The sequence below is a fragment of the Microcebus murinus genome, chromosome 3 (genome assembly GCF_040939455.1).
Source record: "Microcebus murinus isolate Inina chromosome 3, M.murinus_Inina_mat1.0, whole genome shotgun sequence".
Classification (NCBI taxonomy): Eukaryota; Metazoa; Chordata; class Mammalia; order Primates; family Cheirogaleidae; genus Microcebus; species Microcebus murinus.
In genome coordinates, this window is record NC_134106.1 from 86547990 (window position 1) to 86572552 (window position 24563).

Genomic DNA, 24563 nt, shown 5'->3' on the forward strand with positions numbered 1-24563 from the left:
TGGCCAGAGGGGTTTCTGTCCCTGTGTCCTACTCAAGAATGTGGAGCATTTTGAGATGTGAATGTTTTTCAGTGTGACCGTGTAAAATCTCATGGGAATGTATCAGAGTTGTTTCACCTAAATTGCAAAATTTTCTAGTATTTATGGATTTGATGTGGTTAGAAAAATACATTTCTAGCATGCAGTTCTAAGCTAGAAGAAAAGGAAGTTTCAAAAAGAGAGAGGGTTGTAGGAAGCATTCAGAGGCGCCTCTGTTGGACTCCAGGGCTTGGGGAGGTCCCACCAGCACCCTGGTTCTCAGGGTTCACCCTCGAGCTGGGCTGTAGTGCTGCAGGCCTCTGCCCGGGAGGCTGGGCGGGTGTCAGGGAAGGTGATGGAGGGAAGGGAAGTCACCAGGTGATGGAGGCTGACTCTGTGTGCCTCCCACTGCTGGAGAGGACCCTGGAGTGTGTGTGTCTGTCCCTGACCCTGGCCTCCTGTCCATCACAGCAGAACTGCAGGTGTGCTGTCACCATGATCATTACTACATGGTGGCCTTTGACAACATAGCCCGTGATGCAAAGAGTACTTGTCACACCTCTTAGGTAGTCCCTCTGCTTTTTTTAAAAAAAAAAAAAGTCGATTTTATTTTTTGAGAGCAGTTTTGGGCTCATAGCAAGATTGAGCAGAAGGTACAGAGATTTCCCGTATGTCCCCCCTGCCCCAACACATGCACAGCCTCCCCAACATCAACAGTCCCCCAGAGTGGGCAGTTATTACACTTGACGAGCCTGCGTTGACACATCATAATCGCTCAGAGTCCAGAGTTCACATTAAGGTTCAGTCTTGGTGTTGCATATTCCATAGGTTTGAACAAATGTATGGTGCCACGTACCTCCCATTACAGTCTCATACGGAGTAGTTTCAGGGCCCTAAAAACTCTCCGATCAGCCTATTCATCCCTCCCTTAACAACCCTGGCAAGGACGGATCTTTTTACTGTCTCTATAGTTTTGCCTTTTCCCGAGTGTCCCACAGTTGGACTCATGCGGTATGTAGCCTTTGCAGGCTGACTTCTTTCACTTATTAAGTGTTTAATGTCCCTCCATGTCATTGCATGGCTTAATGATTCATTTCTTTTTATCACTGAATGGTGCTCCATTGCCGGGTAGACCACAGCGTGGGGGTCCATCCACCCCTGAAGGACACGCACTCACTTCCACATGCTGGCAGTTATGAGCAAAGCTGCGGGGTTTGTGTGCCAGAAGTCTTCATCCTCTGTTTTGGGGTTTGCAGGACCCCAGCTGACCTCCCGCTTGGACAGACTCTGCTAGTGTGGTGTTTCTTGCTTGGGAACTGAGTGCCAGGCCTGGCCTCTCACATCAGCAAGGGGACTGGAGGTGGCACTGTCCCGAGGCAGCTGGGCAGGCCCCGCCCTAGCCCTGGGCAGGCTGGGAGAGTCCGGTCACGCAGCTCACTGGTGGGACAGCCGAGGGGGCTTGGGCAGCTCTGCCGCCTTTCCTGACCAAAGCTTTTCTGAAAAAAAAGCCTTTCCTGACCAGCCGAGGCAGGGAGGAACTGCATCTGAGCAGAGGCCAGGTATCAGAAAGTGGAGGGAAAGAGGCTAACTGTGATTTTTTTTTCCCCTCTCCTTCTGTTTCACTAAACCATGAATTACAGGCTGAATTTCAGTATGCAGAAAAGCTCCCTGTATGCAGAAAAACCATTCTAGGGATATTGAGAGAGTTGAAATCCTTGCCTAATTTCAGATTAAGCAAAACATAAGCATTTGGCAAATGCCAAGATTGTAAAGTTGTGCAAGCAGAAGAATCACTTTGAAATCTGAAGCGCAGCCCCAGATGTTTGGGAGCATTTCCATCCGGCTGCTCCTCCTGGCGTGCCTGGCTGCGTACATCCCAGACGCACAAGCCCGTCCCCGGCGTTTGCTCTTGGCCAGCTTGCGGCACACGCCTGGGTGCAAGGAAGGAATGCCCCTGAGCACCAGCCGATGTGGAAGGCCTGCTCTCAAAGTCAGGGTGGCTGTCAGAATACTCATTTGTCAGAGTGATTGAATCACAGCTGTTTTGGGATCTTCTGAGGCATACAGGACGCCCCAGAACTGCGGTTTGCTCTCGAGGGGTGTGTTGGTTCAAAGTCAGGGTGACGATAACCAGGGTCTGATGTGAACCGTCGTCTTGTGCCCACATTCGGGGGCAGCTGGTGACATTGAGGCCTTTGTGAAGCCCACATGGTTTCTTGGCTCATGCTCCGGCCAGAAACTGGGGCCTCCCTGGCCAGCTGCCGGGTGCTGACCCTTCGGGTGTTACCATCTAAAGACAAAGTATAAAAGATAAGCCCCAATTAGCTCTGGCCCGAGGCCATCCCTCTGCTCAAAGGCAGAGGTTGGCTTTGAGAAGAAAGAGGGATGAACTTCTGGAACCAAATCCAAGTGGAATTTCTTGCCTCCTGTAGGTGAGCCAAGAGGATTAAATATGCAATGAAACTGTACTTCAAAACTTCCCTAAGAATATCCTTATTTAAAGTTTCTGTCCAGAACAGATCAAAGCACTCATCTCCCTGGGTTTAAAGATGGGAAATGAATGGACCTTCATTCCCAGAGCAGCGCCCAGGCCCACTGCTTGTGTCCAGCCTGGAATGGCAGGCACTGGGGACAGTGGCTACTGTGTCTGCAGAGGAGGAGCCCCCTTCCCAGCCTACGTGGGGGTGGCCTGGCGTTCTCTCCAGCACCTTGTTCTTGGCTGTCCCTCCATAGAAGTGACAGCAGCACAGTTTTGCAGGACCAAGTGTCTTACTTGGAATTGAGAAAGAATTCGTCCCTAAGGCATCCTGATATAAACTCTTATTTCCCCCTTATCCTAAACCTGGGGAGGGCAGTTGGCAGGAAGGAGACAGAAATCCTCCGCTGTGCCTGCCTGCGGGCTCAGTGGCCCCAGGAGCACCAGGGGCTTCCCACCCACCTGCGGGCTGAGAGTGTGGCTGACAGCGCTTGGCTCTCTCGGTCCTGGTGGAGAGAAACACAGGTTAGTGCAGGTCTGTGTTCCAGTGGAAGGAGCCTACGGTGCAGAGAACAACCCCAGTGGGGCTTGTTACAGAGCAGAAAGGCCACCCTCTCCCATCTTCTGTTATCATCTCTGTTGGTTTTAAACACTCCCTTTATCTTCCTCTCCCACCATTTTAAAAATGTGCTAAGTTGAGGAGCGCAGGGCCAGAGCCGGACGGTGTGTGGGCAGCTGCGGCCCGGCTACCTGCTCGCCTGCCTGGCCATCTGTGGCTGCTCCTCTCTTCCCTCCGTCCAAACTGCAGCCTTGTCCAGCCAGACTAAAGCACCTCTGTCCCCTAAAAGAGAGAGAGCCAGTGACAATGTTGGTCTGTTTGCCTTGCATTCTGGGTGGTATGTCTGGGGTCCCTCCCGGCGAGAGCAGGTGAACAAGCAGCTGAGAGAAGCGAGAGGGTCAGAGAGGGTGAGGGGTGCTGTTCCGGAAGTTCCCAGCACAAGGTGCTTCCATTGAGGTCTTCCTGGAGCTCCCGCCTTGAGGCTGGGGGGGGGGGGGCTTTTATGGCCCTTTCATTAGGCCTGGAACCAAATCCCCACTTGTGATCACTTAAGTCAGTGGAAATAAAGTGACTCCTCTTAGCTCAGGGTTTGTGACCATGGCTGGTCTTGAGCTTGCTGCTGCTGGCGACACTGTCTCTGATTCCGCCTTGGAGGGCTGGTTCCTGGCAGAGGAGGATGATGAGAACTCAGAGGAGAGGCCTCCTTCCTGTCCTCTGCACAGTAGCCAGCGGCCATCTACACTGGAGCAGAAGTGCAGGCTCTGGCTCTTTCCCGCGCCCACCTGAGGCAGCACGCACGACGTCAGGCCTAGCGCAGCCAGTTCACAATCACCTTTCCTGCTAGAACAACCACCTTCAGTCCATATCCTCAGCAGTGAATTGCAGCTTCCTCTGTGCATTTGCTAATCCTAGAGCAGCTGTGCCCCTTTCATGCTAAAAGTGGGGTTATCCTACATGCTGGATCTATATTTGTTGTCTGGGAGCAGTTTAGGCCTCTCCCAACCTAATCAGAATGTCTAAACCCTCTGCTTACTGGGTCACCAAAACTGGTGATGGATTCTAGCTCTGTCATACTCAACATGCAGAACTGTTGTTCTTTTTTTTTTTTTTCTGAGTAGCACAATCATTTTATTTTTTTTTATTTATTTCATCAGATTATGGAGGTAAAAATATTGTTAGGGTTACAAATATTGCCCCTGCCCCCTCTCCCTCCCCCCAGAACTGTTGTTCTTATAAAATTATTTATATTCCTCCCCTGTAAAGATGTCAGCCCAGGAGCAAATCCAGCAGGTGAATAAACAATGTCAGGCAAATGAACTTCCTGCTGGAGGAAAATACAACTCTCTCGAGACATGGTGCTTTGCTTGGCATATGCGACAGGCAGAGTGGTCCGATGGGATGACTGGGGACAGGGTTCAGATCCTGCCCCACTACAGTCCTCGCCTATGTTAACCTTTCTAGACTGCAGACCCTTGATCTACAAAGTGCCCATCTTGCAGGGTTTTAAAATGCAGATTAAAGTGTATGTAAAGCTTCCAAGGTTGTTCCATAGAAGCTCCACAAGGCTGCTATTACTGGCAAGTTAAATCAACGTAAGTACCGATTACGGCTGATAATTATTAACGACAAGCAGTACTATTCATGGAAGAAAGACCCACAGACACACACCTGCGAGGATGCACGAATGCAGCCCTCAAACGCTGCTAGGTTGTTGTTTGCATTCTTTGAGGTGTGCAGTCAGTAATAGAACTCAAACTTTATGTTCTCAGATTCACTTTTAATTAGACTGTTTTCATCAAAACGCCATTCCTTTATTATCTTGCCACTTAATTTAGTAAATTGGTGGAGCAAATGTGGCATGCAAATTGCCTCTTCCTCACCAGAACATCATCATTCATTGCCGGAGCCTACGTGGATTAGATGCATTTGAAGTGGAAATTAGTTGAGTTCAGGGCACACAGTTGTTGAATTTTGATTATCTGCTTACAGTATTTTAAAAATTAGATTATGCCTTGTTTCCATTTAACAAAGGAAGATGAATGTGGTGGTTGGTGTTTTTATTAAGATAGAAATTTAGCAAACGCTCTTCAATGACTAGATGGATTACAGGAGATGAGCCCAATCAATAGAGGATTAAATTTTGCAAAGCCAATTTAGGAGTCTTGTCTAGATAAAACCCTCTTGTGGCAGAGTAGATTTGGTAAATATGAATAAATTTGTAACAAATGTCAACCTTGGTGCCCTGCTGTGCAACTCCGGGATAGACAGATTTTTGGAAGGGAGGTCTGCTTCCCACCACCATCTGTGTGCTGGAAGAGAGGTTTAATTAGGGATGGGTCCCATGTCAACATCAAAGACTGGCCATGAAAATCCCAAAGTTCTGACCAAATTCCAGTGGATTCCCACTGCTGACTCGAAGTCTTGGTGTGGTCAGGACTTCAGGACTTCTGTGAAGGGAGGTGGGGCTGTTTTCCAGCAGAGCTGAGCTCTGGAGATGATCAGTCCTGATAACTCAGCACCAAAGCAAATACCACACTTCAAAGAGTAGTTTGCTCTATTTTTAAAAAATCACCTTGACAACTGAAAGGCACAGCAGTGAAAGATGAAGGGAAGGGCTAGGAAGGGAGAAAGAGGGAGGAGAGAGAAGGGTAAGGGGTAAGGGAGGAAGAGAGAGAAAGAAAAGAGATGGGTAGAAAATACCCCTCCATGCCTCCCAGCATCCTGAAAGCCCCCAAATAACCACACCTCTCCTCCCTTTGTGTCATTGCATTTCCTGCTGACGTCATAATTCAGGTCCTGCTCTGTAAACCGTCTGAGTCTGAGGGCAGCCAGGCCCTACAGAGGCGTTCCGGGGCAGTCTTGGCAGCTGGAAGGAGGGGCAAGAACCCGGGGTGCTGGGCTGAGGAGGGGGTGAGCTCTCCTTGCCTTGGAGTTGAGCTGAAATCAGCCAATAAAACTGTCAGTCTCAAGGAAGCTGAGATTTCTAAATAAGGCTATAAATAATTTCACAAATGGGGCCTGTGCTGTGTAATAGTGTACGCTGATTTTCGAGAGCTACTACAAGAATAAATTTGCTGAATGAATAAATCTGCAGCAGTTACTGGTCAAATATCACAGGCCAGCCCAGTGCAGAAATAACCTTTTAAAAGGGACGCATTAGCCAAGCACAAAGGGCACCCTCTAAGTGAATTCCAATTCATTAAGGGTTAGAAGATCAGCTCATTCTTTTGCATTTCCGGCAGATAAGAATTTAAATGAGGACCCTTTTCCCTCTCAGAAATCAGGCTTCCAGTGTCTGTGAAGCTCCCTGTGTCAGGATATGGGGCAGACAGCTTTATTGCTATCAATTAAAGTTCCATGCACAAACCTTGTCATGTTAAGATGAGGCCGAGAGGCTTTTCCCTGGCTGGATGAGGATTTAATGAGTAGGCAGACATCACAGAAAGGCCGGGTCTGGGAGTGCGCACTGCAGAGGGGTTTTCTCAGGACCATTCAGTGTCTTCATCATCCTGGCCGAGGTGGTCTCATGGGAATGTCCTATCAGAGACAGGAGGGGCTTGCAGGCCTTGTGGGGCTTCCTGCCAAGCTCCAGGGACGCCCTCCAGAGAGATGCGCCCGTGCCCAGGGGTGATGCGGTGAGGGGAAGGGGAGGTGTGCACTCCTGCAGTGGGAAGCAGGGCCAGGGGCCACCAAGAGCCTCTGGCTCATCAGGTCTTGGCTGGGGGCATCAGGTTAGTGTAGCAGGAGCTGCAACAGGGGTGAGTGCCTGTGAAGCAGGTGACACAGAGGCGGACGACTGAAGAAGAGGCTGAGTGGCTCCAGCTGTAGGTTCTGCGTTCTCTCCACAACGGGGACTTACACGCATGGGGAATCAGAAATGCACACACAGAAAAACACATATGTAGACATACTGTCCCAGAGAACGTTCAGTGAGATTTATAAAAACAAACAACCTAAGTGCATCCTCCGCTAGTCACTGGTAGCTGGCTCTCTCCGGGAAGAATGTCAGAGGCGGTGATGGGTAGGGCATAAAATCCAGGCCCCCAGGGTAGCTTGGCCTGGCCTGGCCGTGCTTTGGCACCAGGGCTGGAGACTCCTGGCACGCGTGGGGTCTGGGTGGGGTCTAGCCGTGCTCTCCAAGCTCCCGGAGCAAGTGCCTGGAGGAGATGAGGAAGCGGCCTGCGCCCCACCCCCCTGCAAGAGTGGGCAGGGAGACGTTGTTATTTTAGGTTCCCAAATATCTCAGAGTACTAATCTTTTAGTTTTTTAAGCTTGTATTTTATCTTTTTAAAGTGATTTTTAGTATAGTCCCAAAGTTGTGCAACCACCACCACTATCTAATTCCAGAACGTTTTCGTCACCCCAGAACAAAGCCCTACACTCATTAGCAATTACTCCCCTATTTCCCTGTCCCCTCAGCCCCTGGAAGCACTAATCTAATTTCAGTTCCTATGGGTTTGTCTATTCTGGACATTTCACATAGATGGAATCAGATAATAGGTGGCTGTTTGTGTCTGACCTCTTTCTGTAGCATAATATTTTGAAGGTTCATCTTGGGTGCAGCATGGATCAGTACTTCATTTTTTGTGGTCGGGTAATTGTCCATTACGTGGCCAGCCGACACTTCATCCATTCATCAGAGACGGACATTTGAGAACTTCTCACGTTTGACTGCTGTGGATAGTGCAACTATTGATAGTCAGGTGTGTGTTTTGTGAGGACGTTTTCCCACCGCTCCAGGAGCGGAACTGCTGGGTCACCTGGCAGTTCTCTTTAAGCTACTAAGGACCTGCCAGACAGTTGTTCAAAGTGGCTGCAGCGTTTTCCATTCCCACCAGCAAGTATGAGGGCTCTGGTTTCTCCACATCCTTGTCAACACTTATTATTGTCTGTCTTTCTGATTTTCGCCATCCTAGTGGGTGTAAAGACAGTTTGATTAAATTTTTCGATTTAAAACAATAATGAAAAGTTCCAGCCACCAGCTCCATAGAAGGTGAAACCAGATTGATGATCTGTCGACTGATATTTGTAAAGCGCTAAGCAGCCCTTTTAAAGGTGGTGTTTGAAGAAAGCAAAGTTGATCCTTGATTCTGGACTGCCTTGCTCAGAGGCTGTGCATCCCTTTTGTTGGTAAAGGAGCTGCAATGAGAATGGCGGTGTAAGTACCGCCTGATTTCAAGGGGGGAACGAGTGCACAGCTGGGGAGAGCGGACAGCGAAATCTGCTTCTCATTCCCCGGAGCAGCGTGTGCCTCTCCTCGCTGCGCAGAGCCTCTGCGTCTCCGCGATGCGCATGCACGCTGGCACGCCACCTCCGGCAAGGGGCAGTGGAGCTGTCGCTTCCCCAAGCCCTCTCCTCTTCCCACTTCTAAGCAGTAATGACTGACACAGAAAAATGCATTCACACAGCTTTGGCAAGGAAAAGTCTGTGCTGGGACAGGCCTTTGGCTTGAGTAAGAAACGTTTTTTGGTTTTTTTTTTTCAAATGTGTGTGTGATTTTTGTGTCTTGTTTTTCCTGGAGGCTAGAAGGAAGGGTGCCCTGGCTCCGACCCAGCCCGAGGGGTCAGGGCAGGGTTCCTTGGCCATGTTTCCTCTGTGTGCTCGGAAACAACTCACTGGTCTGTAATTTTCTCTGCAGATCAGTGTCTCGCTCCATCCCTCCAGCTGGCAGGGCTGGAGTCGGGGTGGGTCGGTTTACACAGAGCGAGCCAAGAAATCGTAGAACCCGGGGAGTGGAGTGGATTTCAGGGACTACCACTTACTCTCTTGATTTCTCCTGCTTCCTGCCCCCCACCGCCACCCCCAGCGACTTGGCATTCATGACATCCCCCGACATTCCAGACTGTCACGGAACTCACCACTGCCTGGGCAGGCAGTCCCAGTCCCAGCCCGGATTGCTAGAAGGATTCTTTCTGCATCCCCACTCATCTTCTGGTTTCCAGGCCAGGTGTCGCCCCCCTGCTCCTCTGAACATCTCACAGACTCTGCCAGCCTCGGGCAGGTTAGGGCTGCAGGTCCCCACTGTGTCCTCCCTGCCACCGCTGCTAGCAAAGATGCTGATCCAAACACGGACCACATAGCATTTTATTCCAAATCGCTCCTGCAAAAAATTTCACAGAGGGTTAGAAGTATGCATGGCGTTTAGATTAGAAAATGAGTAGTCTTTGTGCTTTATCTTTAATGATTATTTTCACTGTGAAACACAATGTGTCTGCACAGTTTACGTGGAGACCGGGAGGCCCTTCAGGGGGTGTCCTGCGTGTGTACCCCCCCTTTTCTTCACGGTGGTAAGACATTTAAGGACATGTACATACATGTTTCTGAATTGTTGACTTTATTTTATTTATCTTTCCTTGATGCTGAATATTATATACTTGGCATCAGGGCACGTTCTTCTGCAACGTGCCTTTTCCACCCTGCAAAGAATCAGCTATGTGGATGCACGTGGATTTCACTCATTCACTTTTCTCTGCTGTGCAGTATTTCATGATTTGAGTATATCACACATTGTCCACTTTTAAATTGATGGGCGTTTGGTGGCTGCTTTTTCTCTGATGCACACATAGAATCGAATTCGTAGTGGAGAACACTGGGCGATATTCTTTGGAACTGGATAGCTTGGCAATAGGGAGGCGCTTTACACCCCCACCAGCAGTGGTGAGAGACACTTTCTGCTACACTCTTGCCGGCACTTGCTGTTGCCAGACTTTTTAATTTTTGCCAATCTGGTGGGTGTGAAACGGCATCTCATTGTGTTTAATTTGCAGTTCTCCGATCACCAGCGCTGTTGAATGACTTTGTGTCTTTGGGGACTATTTATGTTTATAGCTTTTTCTACAATGCCCATTTGAGTTACTTTGTCTTTTCTTGAAAGATCTATCTTTTCTTGAAGATAGGTAGGTGGTACTTACCTAGTGCTTATTCCATTGTCGTTGTTCTAAGGGGTTTGGGGCATATGAACTGTTTCAGTCCTTCCCAGGGAGCTAAGTTTTATTCTGGTGATGCCTGTCTCGTAGGTGAGGACTCCGAGGCACACGTTGGGTAGCTCACCCCAGGCGCCCCCAGGTGAGGGCAGAGCAAGGGCCCCCACACCTGAGCACCCATCTCCACAGCCGGGTGCCACTGTAGGGTCCCACAGCTGGGTGCCAGTGTAGCTGCTGAGTGATTCATAGAGTCCAGATGCTAATACCTGGGTTCTGAAATATGTTGTTCATGTCTTCTCTCAGTTTGTGGACTGTCTTTGTCTTTAATGAGCTTTGATAAACAGGAGGATTTTTTTTTTTAATTTAATGTTGTCCATCTGAACAAATTTTCTTTTATGGGGAGTGTTTTGTGTCTGGTTTAAAAAGTATTCTCCTGCCCTGGAGCTTTATGAACTTCTAAAAGTTTTAAAGTTTTGCTTTTCCCATTTAAGACTTTAATTCAGCTAGAAATAATAACGTTGTGAGGTGGAGGACCGTTTTTATCCGTCTAGATAGATAGGCTCACTGCCAGCATGTATTCAACAGGCTTTTCCCTGCAGGTCCTCGGCATCCTCCAGGCTCATAAACCATGTCACGTGTGTGTTCGCTGGACTCTGTTCTGTTCTGTCGGTCTGTTTGTCTATTCTTGATTCAACTATACTTTCGTAATTATTGTAACTTACTTAAAGCCTTGATACTCAGTAGGGCAGGGGCCTTCGCTCTTCCATATACATTTTGAATCAATTTGTCAAGTACTTCAAAGTCCTGTTGAGATATGCAATGAAAATGCGTTTGAACTGTACATCAAGTTGGGAGAAAATTACAGCTTTTCTGAATCCTCTTACTCAAGAACGTAATATTTCCTTCAATTTATTTGGGTCATCTTTAATGTCTTTCGGTAAAATTGCATAATATTCTCCTAAAGGGAATGCACATTTTTTTTGTTAAATTTATTCCTATCACCATTTAAAATAGCAACAAAAATATAAGGTATTTTTAAGTAATATATTCTATAATATAACTTGCTTGCTGATGGTACATAGAAAAGCAGTTGAGTTTTATACAAACCACTTACCAGGGTCCCGGTTTTCACTTTTGGCCTTTGCATAATCAGCTCAGCAGTTTGTTTCTTTTTCTTGTTACTGTGATACTTTCAAACATGCCATCCAGAGGTGGAATGTCCGAGGGTCAGACAGTCCCTGGACTCACGTTCTCTCTCCACCGTCTGACCGGGGACAGAGGGTGCAGGCTTCCCCAGGGGTGTTCAAGCCAGTGGTGACAGACGTGCTGCTTCCTTCCTTCCTCACGTCCTGGTGCTGCACTGTCTCCTTGGGGGACGGGTCCTGGGTCCACAGAGGCCGTCGTCTTTATCCAGCGACCTGGGAAGGCTCCTCCTCTTTCCCCCACACTTGCTCTCCTCTCAAAACGCCCCTGTCTCTCCTGCTTCGGCTTCCTCCACGTGGCGTCTCTACGCAGCCGCCGTGTGGTGTTTAATCTCCACTCAGCCTCCTCCTCGGTCCCCCAGCTTCCAGGCCTAGTGTCTGCCCGGACCCCACCAAGCCCGTCAGTTGTCTCTAAATCTCTGCGTCTGAGCACCGTCCAGGAGATTTCTGGGGAAACACAGTGCGTGGGAAGAAAGCACCTTTGCATTGAGACCCAATCTCCGTGAGAACATCTGGCCCCAAAGCAGCAGGTGGTGTTATCCACTAAGAGGTTTTCAACAAGATGTCAATCACTGGCTTCCAATGGTTCCAGAGGCCGTGGCTGGAGGGTTGCCTTCCCCGCTGTGTTGGCAGGAGAACAGGGGAACCCCATCACCCACCCCATCTTTTGGGCTCAGCCTCCCTTGGGTGCGTTTCTGAGACGGAAGCCATGGGTTCTGACGAGGCGGAGCTGACAGGTCTCCCCGGGGAGGAAGCTTCAGCAGAGAGGTTTCCTGTCTCCGGGGGCTGCACAAGGGCAGTGCGCAGCTTGGCTTAGAGCCAAGAAGCAGGGAGGCAGAGGGAAGTAAAATCGCCTGCAGAGGTGTCACACAAAGGAGGAGAGGTAGATGCTTTTCCTCACTACAGGCCCAGCCTCACCCCTACCCCACCTTTAGCCGGTTCAATGTTTGGAGCTATGCAAGGAAGGAAGGAAAGTTATATGCATGTGAGTGGTTTCTAGAAGTCTCTCTGGGGAACCTCTTGACTTGAGGTCCAGATCAACTACAGCTTGATCTGTTGGGTTCTTGCATCACCCTTCCAGGTGACAGTTTGACTTACACTGAGAGGTGGACACAGGAAGAAGACAGCATTCCTGGCCCTTGAAAAACCTTTGCCTCCATCTAGATTGAGCAAATGGTTAAAAAGTCTGAAACGCTACATAGGTAATGAAGTACATGTGGCGTGTATACACAGTCTGGCTGCTCCTGCTCTCGGGGTGTGTGAGGTTCTCTGAGGGCAAGGCTGGAAGAAGTATCTTCTACCCAGTGTCTGTGCTGCTGGAATGTGTGTGGTAAGTCTGCCCAGCTCTGTGGCCTGCAGAAGGAAGAATGTTGCCTTTTATTCAATTTTGGTTTGCATTTCAAATGTTATTGCAAAACTCAAGAAAATGGCAAAATTCTCTTCCCCCTTGTGCCTATCTCTCTCTGTCTCTTCCTTTTCTTTCTCTTTTTTCCCTCATCTTAGCATATCTCATAATTATGCAAGACTTCTACCCTGTTGATGTTTTGAAGTCATGTATGTTCTGTATTTTATGAATCTAAAATCTTCTTTACAAACTTTGTGAATATGGGAGTGTCTGTCAGCCCTTATATTATTACATCTCTAGAACCTCACCCAGCGCCGGGCACAGAGAAGATAGTAAGTTCACATGGATGATGGATGGAGGGAGGGAGGGAGAGATTATGGATGAAAGGATTGAGGGATGATGGTTGGATGGATGCATGGTGGATGGATACATGGCAGATAGAGAGATGGATGGTTGGATGGATGGATGCATGGTGGATGGATGGATGGATAAATGGAGCTATGAGCAGATAAAGATAGGTACTTCAGATATGTACGCAAATACACAAACAGACACCATCATTAGGCACACACTCCTATAGAGGTGTGTGTGTTCTCACCTGTGTTTATCAGTAAGCAGGCTTCCCCATAAGGGGCTGTGAAGTTTTCTGGTAAGGGTCTGCAAGTCACTCGTCTGTCTCTGGTGCTGCACCTTGTGCAGTGTGTACAGTGGAGGCCCCCGGAAGTATGTGTTGAATAAAGGTAGTGCCAGGTGTTAGTGCCTGGCCTACGACCCTATGAAAAGCCAGGCATTTGTAGTATCTGTTGTTGACTTTGGACCAAAATCTTAAAAGGACTCCTGCTTTCCCAGGTCCTCTTTCCAAGATGACCAGGAGATGAACTCAAAAGCAGTTTCTCATTCCTCCCCATCCTCTATGCCTGGGTCTGTTTTCTGGTGCATTGGGAATGCTGGGTATTTTGTTTCCTGAAACTGAAATCCCCTTATGTGTGCAGATCAGATCCTCTGCCAGCCCTTCAGGGCTGGGTGCCAGAGCAGGATTCAGGAATTGGCCACCAAAGAGTTCCTCCTTTGCAGGCAATTAACAGCCACCCAACCTGCTCGCCCCCCCTTCCCCTCTTTTACATCCTAAACAAGCTTATTGGAGTGTGCACTGGGACCTTAACCAGGTTTGTAAGTTCCGGCTGCCTGGGGCATTTCCCCCAGAATCTCCCTCCCCCCTCTCAAGTTCTTCTCACCCTCCTTAATTTAAAATTGCAGCTTCACTCCACCATCATTTCCTATCCCTTTACTGGGTATTTTCTTTGAAGTACTTATGGTCTTTAATATACTACATATTCTTAAGGGTTTATTTTGGTGTATGTCTCTCTCCCCCTTTAAAGTGTGTGCTCTCTTAGGGCAGAGATGTTTTTGTCTATTTTGTTCCTAACATATTAGCAGTTCCTAGAACCATGTCTGGCACATAGTAGGTGGCCAAGAAATACTTAGTGAATGAACAGATATGTTAATCACAGTTCTTAGAAGTCTTCTGTTCAGACCTTTGCCAGTGCACAGTGTAAGCCCCAAAGCCCTGCACAGACACCCCGGCTTCCAGAGGAGCTGCAGCCCCTGCCCTCCCCGGAGGAGCTCACCTGCCCCCCAGAGCCTGGCTGGTCCTTCTGTGGGCCTTTCTGGTGCTCAACTGTCCACACTTAGCTGCAGCTGCCGGCTGAGCCCAGCAGCAGCAGGTACCAGGACTCTGTGACTTTCTGCTTTAGCTAAAGAGAGAAGACTGCATGATTTTCACCAGTCGTTCGAGTGCATTTGTTTAGCATAGACATTGGCCAGGGCTGACTGTATACAGCAGCAGAAGAGGTGCTTTGCCCACAAGAGGAAGGCGGCTGTGCCTTGAGCCCCCCTCAGGCTGCCCTGTATGAGCCCCCAGCAGGCCTTCTTGCCTCTCTGAGTTCAGGGTAGAGGCAACCCGACGACCTGCCTTGTTCCCTTTGCCACCCTAGCTCTGTCCTAGGAGAGTTCCTTCTCCTAATTCTATTTGTGGACCCCAGGTACAATCAGCCCTGTGAACTCTGCCTGCGATGCTTCACCCCTTCCTTCCCTGTCAGCCTGCAGCTCACTGACGGTGCCGCAGCTCGCCCAGCCCCACCACACTGGGTGCAGGTCTTTCTGGACGGGGAGCAGGTGTGGGCACCAGGATCCCTGGCTGCCTCTGCCCCTGATGGTTCCTGATATGTGCATGGAATGGAGCCTTCTCCTGTCCCCACCACACACCAGGGCCCAAGCTCCCAGGCACTCAGCCCCATCTGGGTGGAGAAGGTTCTGCCTTTCTTAGCTCACTTTTCAGTGCTAAGGAGGTTGGGACTGCCCTGTGAGCAGGATATGCTCTAATTTGCCAGGCAGGAAATGGCAAGGGCATTGGATTACTCTGCTGAGCAATTCCTACGGAGCTTCCTATAGAGCTCCCTGCAAAGTGTTTCCAGAAACAGATCCTCCACCCCAGGTTAGCATGTGGAGGTTCAGGTGCCAGTGTGGGCAGTGAGAGAGAGGTCTTCCCCTTTAATTTGCACGGTATGTTAATTGTGTCCTTACAAATGCTCTGAAGTGTTTCTTGCCACACAGAATCAATGAGCAGAAACCAGTGGGTTCCTTTGAGCTGTTCTGATGGATGGAAATAAACGGTGAAAGTGAAACCTTGGCGGGCCCTGACATCGGCAGGATACAGAAGGCAGCAAGCCCTGCTGGGTCATTCCTTCCACGTGCTGGCTGGGCCCTGCAAGGTGCACACACTTGAGCGTGGAGCTGCACACTCTCCTGCCCGGCCTAGTGTCCTGCAGCTGTGGCACCACCCTGGGGCATTTTCCAGCAGAGACCTCAATTCCTGCCTGGCTCTTGTCCGAAGTCTGACACTGCCGGGGCTCAGCCACACCAGGCCTACACCAGGAGAGAAGAAATGGGCTGCCTGTGTATGTCAGGGGGAGGCATTCCCTGCCTGCAGGTGAGAATTCAGGTTCAGGGTGATTGGTTTCACCTTGAAAATCCCCCAGCATATCCTTGTACTGAAATGCACAGGGAACTGGATGTGACCAGTTTCATACATTGGTTTAAGCATCAGATTTTGAGAAAAATCAATCTGTTGAGTTTCTCACTTTTAAAAACACAAAACAAGCCATTTTCTCTGTTAACATGGACTTGACATCACAGCTTACTGGACAAAAAGTGAAGCAACACGCACAGCACTGAGCAGTGATGGGCAGATCCTAGCCCCGGAGTCACATCCATTGACACCTGTTTCACTGGGACACTGTCACACCCGTGTATTTACAGTCTGTGGTGCTATGGCTGCTACAATGGCAGAGCCTAATAGTTACAACCAACACCTGAGGCCTGCAAAGCCAAAAATACTGGCTCTAATAGGGAAAAAGTTTGTGAACCTCTAGCATAGAAGATAAGGACACAAACCGTGGAACTCCAGCCCTGCGGTGGACTGGCTATATGACCTTAAACATGTTACTTAACCTCTTTTCGACTTAGTTTCCTCTGCTATAAAATGGAGATGATATCTCCATTACAATATTAATTATTATAATGATAATTATATAATAGTATCACCAACAATAATACTTGCCTCCTGAGGTTGCTATGAAGATTAGAGGAATTAATAACTGGGACATGGTTAGAATGATTTCAGCGGTAAATGTGCTACATTCTTAAAGAGGGGGGCAGGTTTCTAAGACTGTAGAAAAGTCCAACCCCTTCTTCAAATCATAAACAACTCATTTAAAGACCACCTTGTGGTCAGAGTGCCTTCCACAGTGAAGGCCACCTTGCAGGGCATCCTAGTTGCCTGTCTGTCTGGGACCCTGGCTGGCTTTTCCCTGGATGGGAGGGCCAGGACTGGGCTGGATGAAGAAGGATGCTGCAGAGGTGCAAGAGTGGGTGGGGCAGCCCCGTGCACGCCCCGTGCTGTGGTTCCAGCGGTGGACAGGAAGGCGCACTTCCAGGGCCCCCACTGGGGTGTTCCAGCCCTTCTGGAGCCCCCACCCTGGAAGCCACCTTCTTCACCAGGCTGCCACCTCGGCACTGGGCCCAGCGGCCTGCGCTGCATGCAGATGTCACTCAGCATGACCTTCTCAGCATCATGCTCTTAAGATTCCATCCTGTCCCCACCCCACAACATTTCCTGCTGGCTTCTCTGGTTTATTTGTGCCCTTAGCACTTAATCTGTCTTTAACAGTCCCAATACTTTACATCTGAACATTTCCTTACTGCCTCCCGGCTGGAACATGACCCCAAGGTTAGGAATCTGTGAGTGTTCTGTTCTCTGCCAAACTCCGTGGCCAGAACAGCACCCTGCAAATAACAAGCACTTAATCCCATTTGCTGAGTAAATGTGTAAATGGACTAAAACCACTTCCTACCCTGCAGGGTTGTTGGGACAATAAGAGTGAAAATTAAATAAAGCTTATAAAAATGCTTAGAAAAGTTTAAAATGCTAAATGAATGTGGAAGGTATAATTATTAATGAAGCAACTTAACAACAACAATAAAAGAAACTCTCTTGGGGCCGGGTAGTGGGTTATGTGGGTGAGACTGATGGCCGGATGTCATCAAAACCTTAAGGTTGATTTAGGTGACTGACAACATCTGGGACCCATCAGAAAAAGTTTAGAGTAGAAGGTGGTCCTCTCCCTAATTTTTGAAAATTCAGACAGGCCTTGTAAGCTCTTTAGTATTTTAGGAAGCTCAAAAATATTTTAGGAAGTCAAAAATCACCATTTGGCCCAGAATCACCATTTGGCCCAGAAGCTGGTGGACAGGAGAGAGGCCCTCCCCCCCACCGGGGAAGAGGTGCCATGCTGGATGGCAGTCTCGTTTGCTACACTGGGTGAAATGACAACTGACGGCCCATTTTTACTTTAAAATGAGTGTACAAAGTTGCATTAAACCGTGAAGACTTTGAGAAGGAATTTCTGGTAGATATATCACAGAAAATAACAGGATTGACTCAGTAGCATACAAAATGCATTTGGAAGCAAAGCTGCCACCCCTGCCTTTCCCCTTTGAGAAGCAGGCGGGCACGCCCACGGTGGGCACACGGCGAGGGCTCGCCGCGGCCCCTCCGCCGGCTGCTGTTGAATGTCCAGTCCCCAAAGGAGGGTGATGATTCCAGCCGGCGGCAGCGTTTCAAGCATCTTTGTTTTCACAGCACCTTCTTCATGAAGAGACACAAAGCTCCTTGTGTGTCATCAGTTTTCTCTCTCTACATTACTAGGAGGAATGGGAGGACAGATTCGATTATCTCCAGCTTACGGGAAAAGCAAGCCTCCAAGAACAAGGCACTTTGTCACAAATCAAGTTGCAAGGCCACCACCAATTACCTGATCGCTGCTTTAACAGGGGAAGTGCTGAGTGTCTTGAGTGTGACACACACCACACCCACACAGGGGGCCCTGCGGCCCCCGCTCGGCGTCCCGTTCCAGGGGTTGGCAGGCTCTTTCTGTAAAGGACCAGACAGCTGACGTTTTTGCTTTGTGGCCCGTGTGGCCTCTGATGCAGCTGCTCAGCAGGATGATACGTAAATGAGTGGGTGTGCCTGTGACCAGTGAGGCTTGCTTTGCAAAGACTGGAGGCAGGACAGATTTGCCAGCTCCTCATCTATGCTGATACCGGGAATTTTCACTGTCCAGTCCTCCTCGCTGACTTCAGAAGGTAATGTGGCAGGTGGAGCATGTTTGTTGAGAATGTGTGCAGTACACAACGTGTGCACATGTGTGTACTCACATGTACGCTATCTATATATGCCACTTTCTGTTCATCATGTGGAGGGTAGGGCACAAGGGCCTAAACAAGGCATTCTGAATTCTAACAGGACTTCCTAGCCCAGTGTTAAGACTTCTCCAGGCAATTCTGGTTATCTCAAGTTTTCATCTTGTATGCTGTCAGATCCTGCCTCTCCCAGCAGAAGTGGAGAGCAGGTGGTTCATCTTTGACTGGGGACACTCTGGACATGCATATTTTAATTTTACTGAAAGGAAATGACATCATTCCATGCTCATTAGGATCTTTTCTCTTTATTTTTATTTCAAAATATTAAGTGGGTACAAGTGTTTTTGTTACATGGCTGAATTGTATAGTGCTGAAATCAAGGATTTTCATGTGCGCATCACTGGAATAGCGTACATTGTACCTAATATATTAGATTTTATCCCACATCTCCCTTCCACCCTGCCCCTTTCTTAGTTTCCAATGTCCTTTTCTTTGTGTGTAGACACACACTACATACACATACCACATCTTCTTTATCCATTCATGAATTGATGGACACTTAGAGTGAATCCATATCTTATTTTTATTTCAACTTTTCCCCATTTGGTGTGATGTTGGCTGTGGGTTTGTCATATATGGCTTTTGTTATTTTGAGATATGTTCTTTCTATACCTAGTTCATTTAGGGTTTTTATCATGAAGGGGTGCTAGATTTTATTGAATGCTTTTTCTGCATCTATTGGGATGATCAAATGGTCTTTGTTTCTACTTCTGTTTATGTTGTGAATCTCATTTATTGATTTGCATATATTGAACCATCCTTGCATCCTTGGGATGAATCCAACTAGATCAAGGGGAATTATCTTTTTAATGTGCTGTTAGAATTGGTTTGCTAGTATTTTCTTGAGGATTTTTGCATCTATGTCATGAGGGATATTGTTCTACAGTTTTCTTTTTTTTGTTGTGTCCTTTCCTGGCTTTGATATTAAGGTGATACTGGCTTTATAGAATGATTTAGAGAGGATTCCCTTCTTTTCAATACTATAGAACAGTTTCAGTAGAATAAGTGCTAGTTCTTTATAGATCTGGTAGAATTTGGCTGTGAATTCATCTGGTCCAAGACTTTATTTTGGTGGGAGATTTTTTTATTACTGTTTCAATCTTGCTACTCATTATTCATCTGTTCAGGATGTCTATTTCTTCCTGATCCAAGCTTGGGAGGTTGTGTGTTTCCGAAAATTTATCCATTCTCTCTAGGTTTTCTAGTTTGTGTGTGTAGAGGTTTTCATGGTAGTCAAGGCTGATATTTTGTATTTCTGTGGTATCAGTTGTAATGATTCCTTTTTCATTTCTGACAGGGCTTATTTGAGGCCTTTCTCTTCTATTTCTGATTAATGTGGCTAGTGGTCTATCAAATTTGTTTATCTTTTCAAAGAACCAACTTTTTGTTTCATTGAGACTGTGTATTGTTATTTTTTGTTGTTGTTTCCATTTCATGTAGTTCTGCTCTGAGCTTTGCTATTTCTTTGTTCTGTTAGCTTTGGGTTTGGTTTATTGTTCTTTTTCTAGTTCCTTGAGATGTGACATTAGGTTGCTGATTTGTGATCTTTCTGTCTCTTTGATGTAAGCATATAAGGCTGTGAAATTCCTCCTTAGCACTGCTTTTTTTGTACCACATAGATTTTGGAACTTGTGTGTCCTCTTTGTCATTCATTTTTTTAAAAAAATCTTTTGATTTCCATCTTAATTTTGTCACTGACCCAAGGATCATCCAGCAGAAGGTTGTTCATTTCCATGACTTTGTTTATATTTGAGAGTTCCTCTTGGAATTTTGATTTCTAGTTTTAGTCCCCTGTGGTCTGAGAGTTACATGGTATGATTTTGATTTTTCTGAATGAGGCTTGTTTTGCAGGCTAAAATATGGTCTATCTTCAAAGGTGTCCCATGTGCTGATGAAAAAATGTATTAATATATTCTGTAGTTTTTAGATAGAATGTTCTATAAATGTCTATTAGGTCCATTTGTTCTAGAGTTCTGTTTAAGTCCAGTGTTTCTTTGTTGATTTTCTGCCTCAATGATCTTGTTCGGTTCTGTCTGTGGAGTGTTGAAGTTTCCCACTTTTACGATGCTGTTGTTTATACTCTTTGCTTACATCTAATAGAATTTGTTTTACGAATCTGAGAGCTCCTGTGTTAGGTGCATATATATTTAGGGTTGTTATATCTTATTGCTGAATTACTCCATTTATCATTCTATAATGACCATCTTTTTCTTTTTTAACTGTTGTTGATTTAAAGTCTATTTTGTCTGATATGAGAATAGCTACTCCTGTTTATTTTTGGTTTTCATTTGCATGAAATATTTTTTCCATCTCTTTACCTTGAGTCTATAAGAGTCCTAGAGAGTTAGATAGGTTTCTTGGAGACAGAATATATTTGCATTGTGTTTTTTCATCCATTCAGCCAACCTATTACCTTTTTTTTTTTTTAAGTGGAACAGTAGGACTGTTTATGTTCCATGTTAGAATTGATATGTGAGATACTGCTCTGTCCATCATGTTGAATGATACCTTGTTGTTGTTTTTTTCTCCCCTTGTGCTACTGTTTTAAACGAGCTGTGAGCTATATCTTTTGGGTATTTTTACACTGGTGGGTATCAATTGTTCTGTTCCATGTATAGAGCACTTTTAAGCATTTCCTGTAAGGCAGGTCTAGTGGTGACAAATTCCTTTAGTGTTTACTTGTCTGGGAAAGACTATTTCTCCTTCATTTATGAAACTTTGTGTTGTAGGATACAAAATTCTTGACTGACAGTTATTCTGTTTAAGAAGATGAAAAATGGGACCTCAATCTATTCTGAGTTGTAAGGTTTCTTCTGAGAGATCTGCTGTAAGTTTGATGAGTTTTCCTTTCTAAGCTAGTTGTTGCTTTCATCTCACAACTTGTAGGATTTTCTCCTTCACTTTGACATTGACCAGACTGATAACTCTATGTTTGGTGATGTCCTATTTGCTATGAATCCTCCAGGTATTCCATGACCATCTTGTATCCAGATGTCTAAATCTCTAGCAATACCAGGTAAGTTTTCTTCACTTATTTCCTCAAATAGGTTTTCCATGCTTTTTGCTTTTTCTTCTTCTCCCTTCTCTGATTCTTATATGAGCTTTTTTTATATAGTCCCATACTTCTCTGAGTGATTGTTCATTCTTAATTATTCTTTTTTCTATATTTTTGACAGACTACATTAATTCAAAAGCCTTATCTTCAATACTCTGAAATTCTTTCTTCTGTTTGGTCTAGTCTGTTTTTAAAGTTTTCTGTTTTATTTTGAAATTCCCTAAATGACCCTTTCATTTCCTTAAGTTTTGTTATATCTTTTCTTATGTTATCTATCTCTTTAGAGAATTTTTCATTCATGCCCTGAATTATTTTATTGGTTTCTCTGTGTTGGTTTTCAACTTTCTCATCAATCCCATTGATCTTACTTGTGATCTGTATTCTGAATTCTGTACCTGACATTTCATCTTGACAGTTTCCTTTTGCTTGAAGTTCATTGCTGGAGACCTATTGTGATCTTTTGAAGCTGTCAAAACAGCTTGCTTTCAAATGTTGCTAGAGTTCTTATGCTGGCTCCTTCTCATCTGAATCCTCTTCTCTCAGCTCAATATAGATAACTTTGCAGTGCACCTGTTCCCCTCTGCTGGGCACTCTCCTCCTTGGTGAAAACAAGGAGCAATCTGTGGATGGTTCATTTGTGTCGTACTCCAGAAGACTCACCCAGCAGGAGAAGGATGGTTGCACTGAGAGCCTGTAATACAGCTGTTCTTCTGTGTCATCCTGTTCCCTTGTGGTTGTCACAGCTCAAGTCAATGCTAGGGAATATTCGTGCAGAGTAGTGGGCTGGTCCCCAGGCTGCTATTGGAAGCTTGGGCAGGAGGCTGGGTGTCTCCCTCCTCACGGAGCTGAGTGATGTGGGAGTTTGCTTTTCCCAAGTCTCCCCATGGCAGTGGTGGCTTGGCAAGGCTACTTAGATGGGAGCGATGGGTACCAGGGCTGTGGGCGTTTACTTCACCCAGGTCCAAATGCAGTGGTGGCATGTGACAAGGCAGTATGAAGTGAGTGAGGCTACAGCAGCAGGCAGGGCCTTGGAAGCACAAGGCGGTGAGTGTTGGGCAAGGCCATAGTGGTGCAACAACACATGGAAGACGGGGCCACAGTGGCTGGGTGGCAGACGGCACGTGGGGGCCACTAAAGCACATGGAGTGTAGGGCTCTGGTGGCTGGGCGTGTCATGGCTGGCAGGGCCACGAAGGCATGCAATGCTCTACAGACACATCACAACATCTGGAGCTTTCTTTCTGCCCAGGACTGGTGGTGGCAGCTGCTGTTGTGCTACTCAGGTGGCAGCAGTGGTGGTGCTATCCACATAGTGGTGGCAGATGCTGGGAGCCATGATCTTCTCAGATCCCCAGTGGCAAGGGGGTGGCACATGGCACTCAGTCACAGGGTTTGTGAGAGTTCCTGTCCTGCCCACACCCTCTCTGGCCTGGCAGGGGTGAGGAGAAGGCAGCTGTAGTGGCGCTGACCCCTGTGTAGATGGGCCCTCTGGGGCGGAGAGCTCAGAGTGGTGTCAGTTGCAGCAACCTGGGATCAGAAGCCAGCAGGACCCTGCTGTGCCTGCCCTCTGGGGTAATGCTGCAGTCTCCAAGGCCTGCTGTGGTGGAAGGGCCCCTGAACAGCTCGGGTTGCAGTGTCCACAGGGGGAGTGTGGAACTCGGGGGTCTCCTCTGACCCCTCCCCACATGTGAGCACCATTTTCAGGTACCTACCGGTCCTGCCAAGGGGTTCACCTGGCTTCCCTCCTCTTCATTTTGGGTACCTCCAGTCTCCCTGATGGTTCATGATGCTCTGTCTATGATAGTCCCTCCAGAGGTGAGCATCTGCTGGTACCTTTTGATCTCCTCCTTGAGAGTAGTGAGCACGGGCTTCTTCCACTCTGCCATCTCTTCCCCGTTAGGGACTTCATCACGTCCTCCAGGCCCTCCTTTTGTTGATGGTCGGCCTTGATGGTAGCCCAGGAAGTTCTGCAGGCACCGACATGAGCCCCAAGCCGGGACCAGCGTGCAGGGTAGGGCTGTGGTGACCGTAGAGGCCCTTGCTGCTTGGTGACGCTGGGTTCCCTTTGTTCCTCTTCATGCCAGGCGGTGGGAGGTGGGCTCCTGGGTCTGGTGGGAGCAGTGGTGCTGCAGCTGTCATGGTGATCATCATACACGAGGGGGCTCATGGTCGTGCAGGAGCCAACTGGCAAGGACCTCGTCAGTGTGAATCCTGAGCTGAGCCACGGACCAGCCTGTGAATGTGTGTGTGTGTGTGTGTGTGTGTGTGTGTGTGTGTCTTCTACAGGGTCATCTTCACTCTCAATATTTCCATCAATGTTGGCTGTAAATATCTCCCCAAATAAAAACAAAAATACAAACCTCCTAACTGATCTGTACCCTTGCCATGGGTGGCTTTTTCTAAGAATGGTCCCTCAGGCTCTCTGAAATGTCCATAATTTGAAGCTCACCTTGTTGCTGCCAGACCCAGTGAGGTCCTCGTCTCTCTCCTTTCCTTGTCCAGGGTAACAGATACAAGTGGCTTAGAAGTCGGCTTCACATCCTAAGGAGGGTGAATCAAGTTTTCAGTTATGAATTAATTCTTTGGAGAGTGTTGTTTTAAAAAAGGTTCATATTTTAGGACATGGTGGTTTTATTATAAAGTTGTATTGCCTAATTTGAAAAGAGGTTTTGACAGGGAAAACTGTCGGGCGCTGGGATGTGGCCACTTGCTGCCTCCCTGCCGCTCCTTACCCGCTTCCGTCTAGGCCAAGGCACAGCGGCTCCTCAGGCGGTGGCCTCGTGTCCGTTCTCGGTGGTGCCCGTCGTCTCCATGGGCTGCGCTGTTTGCGCGATCTTGATTGGATACTTTTTGAATCCCACTGCTGATTGGATGTTAAAGCTTGTTGCTGATTGGATGTTAAAGCTTGTTGCTGATTGGATGTTAAAGCTAGTTGCTGATTGCACGCTTTCAATCCTACCAAGGGTATAAAAACTGGAGGAGAACAAGGAAGGTGGGGTCAGAAATTGGTGGCATGCTGATTCTACTGATGGAATAAAGGCTGTTCTCTGACTCTCCATGTGCCGGTTGGTTCTTTTCCTGGTCAAGAGCTGTAACACTAGCTGTACCACTTGCTGGGACAGTTTGAAGAGCCATATCCCTTACATGGCATAAGAATGGCATCACT

At 47.4% G+C, this 24563-nt stretch overlaps 1 protein-coding gene and 1 long non-coding RNA gene across 5 annotated transcripts in view; one reads left to right on the plus strand and one right to left on the minus strand.

The window, feature by feature from the left end:
• The window catches only part of SH3RF3 (SH3 domain containing ring finger 3), a 315735-nt gene that overhangs the window by 151917 nt on the left and 139255 nt on the right, over positions 1 to 24563 (plus strand). The gene's annotated exons all lie outside the window — the stretch shown is intronic.
• Positions 2223 to 24214, minus strand: LOC105856123 (uncharacterized). 3 transcript variants are annotated; one of them, XR_012918631.1, is made up of 4 exons: positions 24130 to 24214; positions 23847 to 23938; positions 2957 to 3000; positions 2223 to 2308 (listed from the first exon to the last, which is right to left on the minus strand). It is a non-coding gene; the product is annotated as an uncharacterized LOC105856123 (long non-coding RNA). The 3 variants fall into 3 exon arrangements; XR_012918630.1 differs by lacking the exons at positions 2223 to 2308; positions 2957 to 3000 and adding an exon at positions 6503 to 6590; XR_001146939.3 differs by lacking the exons at positions 2223 to 2308; positions 2957 to 3000 and adding an exon at positions 17699 to 17785.